At 32.2% G+C, this 13,779-nt stretch overlaps 1 long non-coding RNA gene across 1 annotated transcript; it reads right to left on the reverse strand.

Moving 5' to 3' along the window:
- Nucleotides 1-480: 480 nt before the first annotated feature.
- On the reverse strand, nt 481-7,661 carry LOC309436258. The gene is made up of 3 exons (XR_014183317.1): nt 7,185-7,661; nt 1,776-1,832; nt 481-577 (listed from the first exon to the last, which is right to left on the reverse strand). It is a non-coding gene; the product is annotated as an uncharacterized lncRNA (long non-coding RNA).
- Between the last annotated feature and the right edge of the window lie 6,118 nt (nt 7,662-13,779).

Raw genomic sequence — 13,779 nt, forward strand, 5'->3', positions numbered from 1 at the left:
TTGATTTGCTGGTTCTAAGTTTTTTGATGTAGAACTTTGTTGTTATTTTTCTAATTATTACTTTACAGCCTCCAATGGTAAGAGAAATATAATACTAATTAATTTTTACTACAGCTATACACAAATCAATAACTATAAGCATCCCAAAGGCAGAGAATACTGTATGGCCCTCCAACTTCCTAACAAATGCAAATAAGCTGACCTTTCTCTGACAACTGTGAACATTGTTTCACAATTTTGCCATTGAAATTGCTGTAATCAGCAATTCATGCAGCAAATATGGAGCTAATGTTAGTTACAAATAACTATTCATTACAAGAAAGTGTACTGTATAGTTATCATAGCGGACAAACTTTATGATTTTGGGAATCACTTCCTCTGACGTATTCCACTGAATAGGCCTTCAAAGAAAACATGAATGCTCTCTTACGTGTATATATACATATATATATGTATAAAGTATACCCTTGAAACAGTCAAGTTTTAATTTTTTTTTATTGTTTCAAACACAAATACCTTCAAATCTTGAACTGTTCCTTTCTAAAAAATAACCCCTTTTTTATAAGTAGGGCAAAACCTGAAATGAAAGGAAGATTACAGTCAAAGAAATTTTTTAAAAGCAGGATTCTACATTTAAAAGGGGCAATTTTTCCATGAAAATGCATTACTTCTCAGGTAATGATAGAATATAACTGTGAATGAATACAACGTATATGAAACGAGTTACTGTAGTACTACATCTAGTATTTTTTTCTCATAAATGGTTTTCAAACAGTGCTGGTAAAATTAACGTGAAAAATGAAAGCTATAACACATTTTAATGTCTATTTTTAAATTAAATTCCTATAAATGTTTAGGAGGAATTGAAATTTAGAGCACTCACAATAGATCATTCTAGTTTCTACAAAACATTCAAAATGTCTATGAAAATGCAATTTAGAACAGATTTATAGAAATAATAGTTACATTAAATTTGTTAATTACAGATGCATATTGAAAAAGCAATAGCATTAAAAAAAAATAAATCTGATTTGTCATTTCTATTCAGGAAAAACCCTGAAATACATATGGCTGGAAAGTATCAACCTCAACTGTATACTTTATCAATTAATATGTTTAAAAGTCTCCTTGTTTTGAAGACAGAAGTTATTAAATTCTTGGAAGTAATTATTAGTTCTCTTTGTGCTATTTTCATGTTTTGCTATAACTAAATTTCTGATTTAATAAGCCTTCAATGCTCGGAGATCATAGTAGAATATGAACTAATGTCATGTTCATATAATATGTGTGATATTTTAAAAGAACAGTCCCTTCTCGATGAGATTTCCTCAACATCTCTTCTCTCATACTTGTAATTCTTTCATGTCCAGAATGAATCCCTGCTACATCTCACTCAATATTGATCTTCAAGCATTTCTCCCAATCCTTTTCCCAGTGTGGTCACTGAACAGTATAAAAGTTCAATAGGAAGATCAGCTGCTCATCCACTTTTTGCTAAAGCAATTTGTATTATGGATTTATTTTAGCAGTCTACAGTGGCAGTTGCTGTTTTTACTATTTAAATGCTTTGATTATCTGACCTTGCTTACTTTATCTTTTTAAGTGCTGTGCATGAGCTTTAAAGTTGATCAATAAATGGGGATTCCTCCACCACATTATGTTGAAATCAATCCTGATTCAGACTATTTGTATTTCACTCTTATGAGTCCATCTGTCTTTCTTACTTTTATATTCTCTTTTCTTAAATAATTTTGCCTGCCACTGCCAATGCTTACTGTCAGGTAGATTTCCACTGCAATCGATTCAGCTTTTCCCAGTAGTAACTGTAGCATCTGTGAAGACACAAATGTATAGCGTCATATCCTATATCTGGACAGTCATCTCCTATATTATTGTTATTAATTGATTTAATTAAGTATTTGTGTCATAGGTACTGTGAAATTCAATAAATACAAGTTTTCACTTACTTTAGGTCTTTATTTTTCTAGTAATATTTAGAAAACAAATGGTTTGTGAACTTCTTAACTGTAACTTTATAGTTTTATGTTCATAGTTTTATGACCTCTGCATGAAAATCAAACTAAGTAGTACCATCTTATTAATTTTTTTCAGATTTTCCATTTCTCTGAGAGAAACAGATAAAGTAATGGAACCAACCAGCCTCCAGCTATGTCACGGTAAAGCTTAGAATTCTCCCATCAAATTCAGGAACTGTATCTAGTCCTGAGTTTATACAGTATAATGATTTTGACTTTCTGATAAATATTTTGTTATAGAAATTTACCTTCCTTAATTCATAATGAAAAGGTCATCACAGCTGTAAGAAGCCTTATCATAAATAGAAAAATAGAAAAGGAATAACAAACTAAATATAAGATCTAACAATGCAGTTAACATGCTTTTCACAGAGTCCTGAGCACTTAGGGGATTATCTACCTAGAACATACAAAACTTACTGAATTACTACTTTCATCTCATTTAAACATCTACACAAATGTTCTGAAAAGGGAATACCATTTCCTTTTCTTTGACTAAATTACACACACACAAAATATTCATGTGGATTTCCATTAAATTAATCTGAATTAAAATACAGAGTCAGTCACTTCACTGATTTCCGGTAATGCTTACATCATAATTCACTACTTAAATTCTATAATAAAGCATCACAACTACAAAAGAAAATAATGAGTGATACTTGACACTGAACCAGTTTTCATCTTCAGTCTTGCAAACTTGTGAATAGCTTTTCACATGTTTATGGGGTAGTTGATTTTGTGACAATGTTGCCATTCATACATGTTTGAAAGACTGAGGCCTAGAATGCCATTAACATCTTTACTCAGCTTACTAAATAATACATGATTTTTCCAGACATAAAAAAAAATTACCCACTTCTTTAAATTTTTTAGTTCTTCACCTGATTGAGTTTATTTCTGCTTATTCCATGTTACTGAGGGTCCAATGAACACTGAGGCCTTAAGAAGCTGCTGTTCTTCCTCTTGATGTTGTTATTCTTACCTTAAAGTTCTCCACACTTTAACTGATTTTTTTGAGAAAAAATAGTAATTACTCAATCATAAGTTTGACAATGGCAAACAAACTAAACCTTTTGTAATGTCTGGGAACATTTCTCTCTCACTTGTAGCTCTATATGGTGCACACCGTGACGCTTGTGATGAGCAGGGAAGGACAAAAGGGGACATGACCACAAATATCTTAAACATTTGTATAATTAAAAGACATTGACATTAATATAACTTAGAAAAAATGACAGGCTGATAGAGTTTTAAATCATATCAGCACCAGTCATGATGGTGGTGAATATCTGGTCTATTTTGTGAAAGTCATTATTAAATCTATGCTAAAAACATGGTCCAAGTGAAAGTAAGCACACAAACTAACTAATAATAAACAGTCACTAAATGAAGAAAAGCAGATCAGGATTTTCACTGGTGATTCTGTATGTGTATGAAAGAGAAATGGCTTAGGCATCTAACGCAGAATGTAGTGCTTACTGAAAAAAGCAGCAAATATGCAACAGTTCCTTGCACAATGGCACAATGCCATTTCTATTCTTTTCTGGAAAGGAATAATTTCAGAAATGCAAAATAAGCATTTCTCAGATCTGCCTATTTAAGACTTCAGTACATATAGTTCTATTTTTCTAAAACGGCTGATTAGTAATTGTACTGAAATCCTGCCCTCTCAGTATTTTTATGAAGAATTTTAGTTAATGCAGAGTGTCATTCCTGAAAAAAAAATCATTTTCAACAGATAATTCATTTCAGATTTTCAGGGGAACATTCTGTTTTCTCTTTTTTCAATTCCACTAACTAATACAAGCACCTATTTCATTATGGGGTAAATTCCGTTAAGCACTTCTGGAGTTTTTTGGTGAAAGCAGGAGGGTTGCTTTTCCCTCAATCTTGGTCGCTTAGAAAATAAAAACAAAAATGCAAAGGAGGATAAGAATTGCTAGAAGGTATTACACAATAGCATCTAGTATATGGTTGGGCGGGGGTTCAACTTTTGCAATACTTACTGATATAACTTCTGAAGATTTTTCAATTTATTGTGACAGCAGAAGGGAAATTTAGAAGAATTCACTGCACAAAATATTATGCATTTCTGCAGAGCACAGCTTAAAAAAAGACAAGTCCATACTGTTTCCCTCGGGTGGGTAAATGTTAAGAGAGAAGAATCCAAGTTTCATGATGCAGCAGCACAAAGCTGGGAAGTGAAAATTATGTTGCAGCAGAGTCCTGAAAATATGACTGTAAAAGTTAATCAATAAAATGTCTATTCCTGTCTATTCACTAGAGGCCCCAGCTGCATAGCTTCACACAATCGATACTACAAATTATTACGATTTCCAGGTTCCCACTGGACATTCTGAACAAATCTTTCAAGTGTAACAGGCTTATATTGGGGGGAGGGAAGGGCTACCTTAGGTTTATTTCATCCAGGATAAGTATACAACAAACAAAGCTTGTGACTTCTAAAAACTTTCAATTGTTTCCCTCTGAAATATATATATATATTTTGGGCATCCTGTAAAATTAACAGAAAATATTTTTATTCTATTTTAAAACTAAATATTTTTATTCTGGTAAATTAATTAATGTAATGGACCTTTTGTTGTTTTTAAATCCTAGTCAACCATATCCTTCTTTCACCACTTTCAGGAAAAATAATTTTAATGTACAAGTTCACAACAAGGAAATAAATGCATATAGAAATGGACTTTTCCCTTCAAAGGCCCCACGACAGCTGTAGCAGAATATCAGCTCTCCGTGTAGTTTTAACTGACCAATTTATGCTGCGCTGCATTTTGCTTTGTATTGTTCCTATGCTCTCACCCTGATACCAGCTGCATTTCCAGATTCCCAAAGTAAATAGGAAGGTAGGTGAAGTCCAGGACTGTATGACTTTGAATAAGTCAGCACCAAAGGGATGCTACTTTACAACACATGCAGTACCCTTCATAGTGACTGAACATAACCTTGATGACATTCCCTGTCCCAGGAGACCCAGGGGACAGAGATCCATTGTTCTTTCTGTCTCCCAAGGAACAGAAGAGAGCAGATACTGACTGGCACAGCATGACTATTTTCAGGTACACACTAAGATGTTGATTTAAAAGGGAATTTCAATATTTAAAATCTCTATTTTTTTCTTCAGTTTTTAGGTTTATTAGTTCAACTTTATTAAAACAGTTGTTTTAAATCTGCAGTTTTAATTTTCCAGATTCAACAAATATTTCACTGACTGTGATCCTGCAGTAATGAGTCTGAATATTTTTTAAAAGAAACAGTATCACATATTTATGGTTAAACTTTAACCTAAGAGTCGATAAAAATATAATTTTGATAAGCCATAGAGCTATGAAAAGCTTCCCCTAACTCAAAGTTTATTATGCTCGTGTACTAAAGTAACAAAATTGCAAAGTTACCAAATAAATATAGAAAACAGAAAAATGTAGGTTAGTTAATAATTTTTGCATGTTAGCAAATTCATTCAAGTTTTATTTTTTCACATGAACTATAATATAAAACTATTCTTAAAAGCCACTCTGAAATTGTTCTAATGATTATGATTCAGACTTCTATTTCAACATTAGTGAAACTCGTTTCTCTGAACTTTTACAAAATTCCTGCTCTCTCAAAAGCTGTATTTCATCACACAATCGATCAGTTACAGCTGGGAGTTTCAATCCCTTCACCCCTACCACTATCTCACACTATGTTACCACAACCAGTAGTCCTAGAAGTTTGTAACCTTTTTATTTTCAAAGAAGTATCTACAAGAATTGGTATAACATGGCATTTTGGCAACTGAGGAATTACTTGAAATGGTTAAGAAAATCCACTCTGGCAAAAGATTCAAGATAGGTTAGGAAAGTGAATCAGTGACACTATTCTCCCTAGAGAAGTACTAGTAATGTCTTTAGAGATATAACTACAGGTTGAAAGCCACCAAGCTATTTTATTTAAAGACATGAAGACACATTACTGAAGACAATGTTTGGGTTTTTTTTCTTTTTTTGGTGCAGCTTTTCCCAGTCTTCAGCAGAAAAATTACCTTAAAACATTTGACCTGTAGACAGAATGAAGTTCCAGTCTGAAAGGCATTTACATCGAGCACACATTATCATATTTTGATTTTAGACACATGAGGTTTATTGTATCTGAATTTAGCAAGCCTTCTCTCAAAGGAGATTTGTTGAGATAATCTTTGATGCTTGCCACAAATCTGAGATAAAACATTTAGCTTTTAATGCTCAGTCCACCACCAAATGAACTGACTTCTTTTTACAGCCAGGCTATCTTGTATAAAGCATTCATTTGTGGTTTGTGATATTACAAAACACCTTGAGATTCTGCTGTATACTTAGTGATTGCTTAAAATAAAATAACTTTAGTAATAAGAGAATATCTGTTTGCACACAAAAAGAATCAGCTGAAGTGATTAATTTTTATCATACACTATATCTTAAAAATCTGAATAGTGAATCAGTTTGTGACTTGACATAAAAATATAGTTAACATTAAGCTAATTTATAAGAGCTTATTGCTGAACATTGGTACTTTTTAATTCAATTTTGAGAGTTAGCATTCAATCTAATAAATACTAAGTTTGGCTGATAAGATCACAAGTACTTTTTCTAAGTGTAAACTTTTCTAAAGTATACATTATGCATTTTTTTCGTTTATGTTAGTCTCATATGTGCCTTGCTGTTGTGACTAAAAGTTCAAACATCAAATTTCCTTTAATTTGGTAGTGTCTTGCTTAGAGGCAGCTTCTTTAACAAAAAAAGAAAGACAACAAGACCCATATGTAACCTTTGGTCTCTAAAAAGAAGATGAGAATACCATTAATAGAAAGGTAATAAATAAGTACACATACTATTCTACTTCAACACTACAGAATTTTTTTCATTTCAAAAGTAAAAGAGACCAGTGACAATAGTATTTTTTCAACATTCATTTTTTAAGTGTAAAATATATTTTAAAGCATACATTAATCAATCATTTAGATTTAGTAGTTTATTCAATAAGTCATAGAACACATTTACACTACATCTTACCTGGGAAAAAGGATTAATACAGTACATATTAAAAGGATTTACTGTTGACTTTAATGTCTTCTGTTTCTCAAATACTGAAAAAGCAGTAACTCACTTGTAATCACTAATTTCTTCTTCAGAAGCTATAATACATTCTCTCAGAGTCTTCAGCTCTGTCTGTGATTTTCTACTGTTCTGTTCTTGGCGAACTGTTCCTGCTATTTGCTCACTTAGCTGCTCTTGAGTTGCTTTCAAGCTGGATTCCATTAGAAGAAGTTTTTCATCTTGACTGGCAAGTTCATGCGCTGAAAGATTAAAAAAAAAAAAAAAAAGAAAAAGAAAAAAAAGAAAAAGAAAAAGAAGGCAAGCATTATATTTTAAACCCGAGCTGAGTTATATTTTTGTTTTAAATGTAATGCAGTGCAACCCTCTGTAAGAGCTGGTCGAATATCGTTTTCAGGAGAGTAGCATCATCCAGCTTCCAAATCTTGAGAGGAAAATGTATCACAAATATAATAATAGCTAGCTTAAGTCTCTTTCATTGTATTCCAGTAAACTTAAATAAAGAAATGTGGATTCAATATTTTGCAAACATTTAAACTGCTACCAAATCTTACTGTATATACACACATTCAGTATTCAGTTGATTCTAAAGCAAACACATATTGCCTTCATATTTTGCAATGTAAGTCAATCTAGAATTCAAAATCACAGTTTTCAAAACATAGCAGCTTTTTTACCATTTTGTAATCATAAACATATACAATTTAAGCTCAAAGACTTCAATTTCATTATGATTTTTCATGAATTACAAAGCACATATGTTGTAAAAACCTGTTTTTTTCCAAGGTCATCCAATAGATGGCAATCTTTCCTTAGACCAAAAGAAACCATAGCTGTACATTGCCAGCTCTCTCAGAAAGTGATTTAAGACAAAGACATTTTTCCTTTGTTCTTTGTTGACCGTTTTCCTAAAAGATATATGTACATAGGTTTTAATTTAAATATTTGACCCTTAGTATGTGCAGGTAAGAGTTTGTGCAGGTGAGTGGATATATGTGTACATGCGCAGACATAAATCCACACACATGTATTTGTTTTTATACTCTTTTATATATGTGGCTTCAGGCATATAGGCACATTTAGTTATCAGTTTAAAGATATCGTGGAATAAAACTGATCATTTAAACAAGCACTTCACAGCAAGCATTTTATATCACACATTCTCTTCATTATGTAGTATCCAAATTATTTTGAAATTTGACACCAGAAAATTTAAGAAATGAAGAAGCATTTAGTGATAGCAGTTCACTGACCATAACAGAGGAGTTCACACTATCATAAATATAAAAGCTTTTTTTTTTTAATGTGCTGTAGTGTAATATTAAAGAGTGATAAGTACACCAGGTTTTGATGAAGTTGGAAAACCATATTTTCCAGGCTTGGATGGATAGAAACCTTTAAGGAAAAACATTTGGGCTCTGTTAACATGATTCTGCATTTACTGTCTTTAATGTCCAACAATGTCCACCATACGCACAGCATCTAAATTAAGCTATCATATCTGCATTCATTAATCCAGAACATCCAAAAAATCAATTTATTTATGTAAAAAATCGCTTTTTTTTTTTTTTTTGTATTGACAGTAATAGAATCCCACTTCTCACAAAGCACAACAGTCACCACTTCTGTAAGTAAAAAGTAGTGTGTATATAAACTGTTCAAATTTGTGCCTCAGGAAGGTACACAGCTAACATTAACAGCTGAATGTTTAAGAAACAGTACATACCATGCAGAGCTCATATTTACTGAGTATCAAATGAATCTGAATTCCTGTGAACTAATGAGTTAAATGGTAATTAATGGCTACAAATGTTAAAAAAATGCAGTCTGATATACAACTTATAACAGGATTGCTTCCACATCTGAAAAATGAAAAATTTTGGTACAGACAGGCCTAAGCTGCCGTCATTCAGTAGAAAATATAATATATAACTAAGTTCTATTTGTAAGTTCTTTTTGACTTATTTCTGAAATACATTTGTATGTAACTTTCCTGTGATAGCTGGTCTCATTAAAAGTAATATAATTAATTATTTGATTAATGTTAATTATCTGTGGGCTCCAAGTATTCAATCTGGATTTGAGATCAAAAGAAGGGTAAATATTTTACATGTAATACTTACCTCTTGCATTTAAAGTTTTTCAGCTGTTGATTTTTTTTAATGTGGAAGACAACCGTTTGTATGTCAAAAGAAGTTTATTCAAATTTCAGGACTTACTAAGTCACTGTCAATTTTATTTGAAATAACGTTGTCTGTATTATCCAGAAATAGACGTTTTAAAATGTTTTAGAAGTTCTTAGAAGTACTTTACAGGTGTGATCTGCTGCCTGGTGATGGAATTATCTACCAAAATTTATTTTATTCATATCAGTTTTGATTTTGTAAAGAGATTTAACTGTGCACATTTTGTAATTGGCATACCTATTTAAACATATGAAAGGTTATTTAGCCACTCTTTTTAATAGTCTGTTTTAACCCACAGTGTCCTGGTAAAAAAGGGTTAAATTATTTTAAGTTTACCTATGCCTTGGACTTGAGCCTCGGTTGATCCCAAGCCAGAGGCGCTAGCAGCTGCATGCTTTATTTACAATCCCTTTGTCAGACTTACAACTGCCCCAGGCTATAACATAGTGTACCTAATGTTCAAACTGGCAGGTAATCTTATGTCAAACATACTTCTTTGATTTAAAGTGATCAATAGATTCTTGTAAAGAGGTAATTTCTCTGATGTTTCCACCTTGCCTTTCTTACAGGTGATTCACACAAAAGCCTGCTTATATGATGTACGAACAATAAACAGAAAGCTATAATCATGTTTTTTCAGATGTTTCCGGTGCACAACGATTTTGGATCAATACCCTGTGTAATACAATTATCTGCAATGATCTGGTTGTATTGAAAAAGAATTTGCAGCAGACCTCTAGGGGGTTTTATCCAGAAACACGTATCTGGCAATGTTGTGAATAGTGGAAGAGAAAATTAAGGGGTTGACACAGGCTGTCTATTATGTTCCAAATGACTTCATTAATATTTTATTTGGTAAAAGTAGTATATTTCAAGCTCTACTATACTGCCACTTCAAAATATTAATAATGTAATTTCTTTCTTGCGTTTGCTTATTTTAAAAACTAGTTCTAGCACACATGTTCAGTGTAAAAGCCAAAACTACCAACCAAAAAATATTTAAAGCAGTTTATTCCCTATAATCGAATGATTACTTGTTTTTTGTATCTTATTTTGCTTTTCTGGGCATTATTCTCTTGAAAAAAATATCTATATTCATTAGTGCATTAGTGCTAAAGCTGTTATCTATACTGGAGATTAATCATACTAGTTTAAAGAGTCATCTAAAATATTAACAATGATATCAGATTTGTTAAGTTCAAATTGTACTTTGCATTGCCAGTGAATGAGCAGGTGTTCTGGGACAGAAATAGGTGTTTCACCAAATTAATATAAAGATTTTAGAATGATAATATAAATTTTAAAAATAAACAAACAAAACCAACCAAACAAAAAAGTTCTGTTTATTTAGTTTTGATGAAGTTGCAGTCTCTAGCTGTAAATTTACCCTAAAGCAGAACAGAGAACCTTTTGTATTCATTTGATTACAACAATCACATGCCCATGTGATTTAAAATTCTATTCCATTAGACTGTGCCAAATTCACATTTCCGTATTACTATTTTTGTACATTATTACCTGTCTTTCTGCACTGCTTATGCACACCCTGCAGTTCCTGATTTAGCTGCTGAATCTCAGTTCTCAGTATGGTGGTTTCTGCCTCCAATTCTTTTCTTTCTGTGTGTCCTGGATACTGGCTTTCAGTTTCTTGACCACACTGTCGAGGTGCTCCACCTCAGCCACTTTTCCTTTGATACCTTCCCTTGCCTGCAGGAAATCCACTTCCGACTTTCTCAGAAGGTCATCTCTTTTGCGTATTGCCTGTGAAGACAAAAAGCATTCCAATAGTACCTTTTATGATGTACTTTTTATACTGCGTCCTGCTATTTTGAGCTATAGGATATGTGAGATTATACAGCACCTCATTAGCAACTGGGTCGAGTACCCACATCTCCTCTAGGATCAAAAAGTTACAAGGACTTTAATTTAAAAAGGCCTGTTGAAGAAAAGAGTCAGTATTACAATAAATACATCATTAATCAATACTTATAAGTTCAAAAGCAAGAAGAAATATTCCATGTAATTCTGAGAGAAAAGTGGGAAATGCAGCTTGATCTAAATGAATGCTTTTCTTTATTTTTTTTTAAAGGTTTGATGAATAAAAAAAAAAAATAAAGGAAGGGGGATATTTAACCTCTTGGTGGCAACTGCTGCAGAGCTCTTTCATTTGGCACTCAGGCAAATGCTGCAGGTTGAAGTGGTTATGGGGATACCTCAAAGCCATAGGAAAACAACTACCACTGTACTTTTTTTCCTCATTGTTTAAACTTCTCATCTGTGTAAAGCTATGGTATTTAGACTGTTTTACTATTGTCTGAAGATGCCACGTATAACTTGGACTTTGGGTTTAGAAGAGCCCTTTCCCTTAAGATATAGTGACATGGTTTTAACTTTTATCTACACAGCTCTTTAGTACATGCTGCAAGTTTATAGGTATAAGTTTCATATCAATCACTATCGAGTATTCATGAGTGACTGTGCTTTATTGGCTTGATGCCACACCTTGATTCTCTATCATGCTCCATCATGCTTCTTTTAATCTGAATATTTAGTACTCTTTCATGTCTTAATTACAGCAAATTGCGCACAGTTGGCACCATTTCTTGAAATTAATCCCAGAGTACTTTGTTTCTGTCAAGCACAGTCAAAGCCTTAGAGAATAATAGTAAATGTTATTGCAGATCTAAATTTAAATGACTGTCTATGTATTTAACTTAAGCCTTTAATTATTCGTGCTGTACTGTTTTTGGTTCAAATGTTAAACATTCTTTATTGAGAATGTAAAATTGTTTCAGACAGCTTGAAACTGGCGATTTTAACATGACAACAATTATTCGTATTAACATATTTTTTCAGGTGTGTGAAACTTAATAGACAGCATATAACATCCTGCCACAGTTTCTGTTTATTCAGTAAATAATAAAAAGGTACTAATTACAAGGAAGAGATTATTGGGGGGGTTAATTTCCTTCCATTGCTCTTTTTCATTTAACAAAAAAACAAAATTAGAGAATAAACAATCAACACTTTTTCATTAGTTGATTTCTAAGCTGTCTGCAGACAGCCTACAACTTGTATGTCTGTCTCTGACACCCACACAGAAAATTAGGGGGATGTTGATTTTTATTATTTTCAGTATCTCAGTTAAAAAAAAAAAAAAAAAAAAAAAAAATTAAAAAAAGGACAGAAACAATTAGAGTATCCGAAATGCTGTAAATGCTAATTAAAATTATCTATTTGTCAAAGTTCCCAAATAAGTACAAATTATTTCTGCTCATTTTGTCATTTAGTGATACAGATACTATGCTATTAATAAAGACAAAACCTTTTCACCTTATGTTTTGTACATGTTTTGTGCTGGAAGCATTCACAGAGAAAGGTAAAAAGACTATATAAAACTCCTAGGCCTACGTAGCTTTTATCCGAAGAAAAAGCAAGACAGGGTAGATTGCTGGCATTGAAAATGAGTATGAGTGGGATTTGCAGTTAAAACTGGGAAATGCATTTAAAAAAAAATCTACAAACATAACAGAAGTCATATTACTGTATTCATTTTATTTTTATCTGTATGCATTTTGACAACATTGCTATCACAAACTCTAACATATCTTGAACTTAGAGACAAACACCAGAGAAATACGTACTTACAAAATTCGTGATAAAATATGTTTTTCTCTAGAGTTCATAACAAATATGTATGAAGCAATGCATGCTCAGCTCCTTCACATTCTATTTTGCAATGTGATTTCTAAAGAGATAGCTGGTTTGCTCGTTCTCATAGCAAAAGCATACCTGATCTTTTTTTTGACTATAAAGTTTCCTGGCATCTGTAAAGTCTCTTTCAAGCTGTGTTATCTGCTGTTCTAGCTGAGCAAGTTCCACTTTGTGTTTCTGTTGGGAAGCTATTACATCCAGATGCAGTGACTGTAAGGTCTTGTCTAGTTTTTCAATTTCAAGAACAGATTTTATTTTTTTTTCCCCCATTGGGCATGTGTATTAGCAGCCTCAGCTTTTTGTTCCCGTATGATCCACTCACATTCTTCAACTGTGGAGGATTTTTCATTGTATTGATTTTTCAACATCACAACCTCATGTTTTAAATTAGAAATTATTGTACATTATACCAGATGTCCTGATTCAGTTATCTATCATTTAAGAAACATACATTATATCTCCATTTCCAGATTTCAAGTGCTGAACATGTCGCTACTTGTGATTTGTATTTTCTTTTCAGTGAACAGAAATATTTGAAAAGATTTATTAAATTGGTATGTAAAAGAAATTTCTCATTTGTAATCCTAAAAAGCAGAGTTATATCTTCATTACCTGTAAAGACATAGATAATAGCAGCATTATTCCAACTCCAAAAAGTCTATATAACTACTTGATTAACTGTATTTTGTTCTGTTTGAGCTAGTTAATTTCTGTGATTCTGCAATATATTTACTTCTGTTTTCTAAA

This window comes from Streptopelia decaocto (assembly GCF_964273445.1).
Source record: "Streptopelia decaocto genome assembly, chromosome: 2".
Taxonomy (NCBI): Eukaryota; Metazoa; Chordata; class Aves; order Columbiformes; family Columbidae; genus Streptopelia; species Streptopelia decaocto.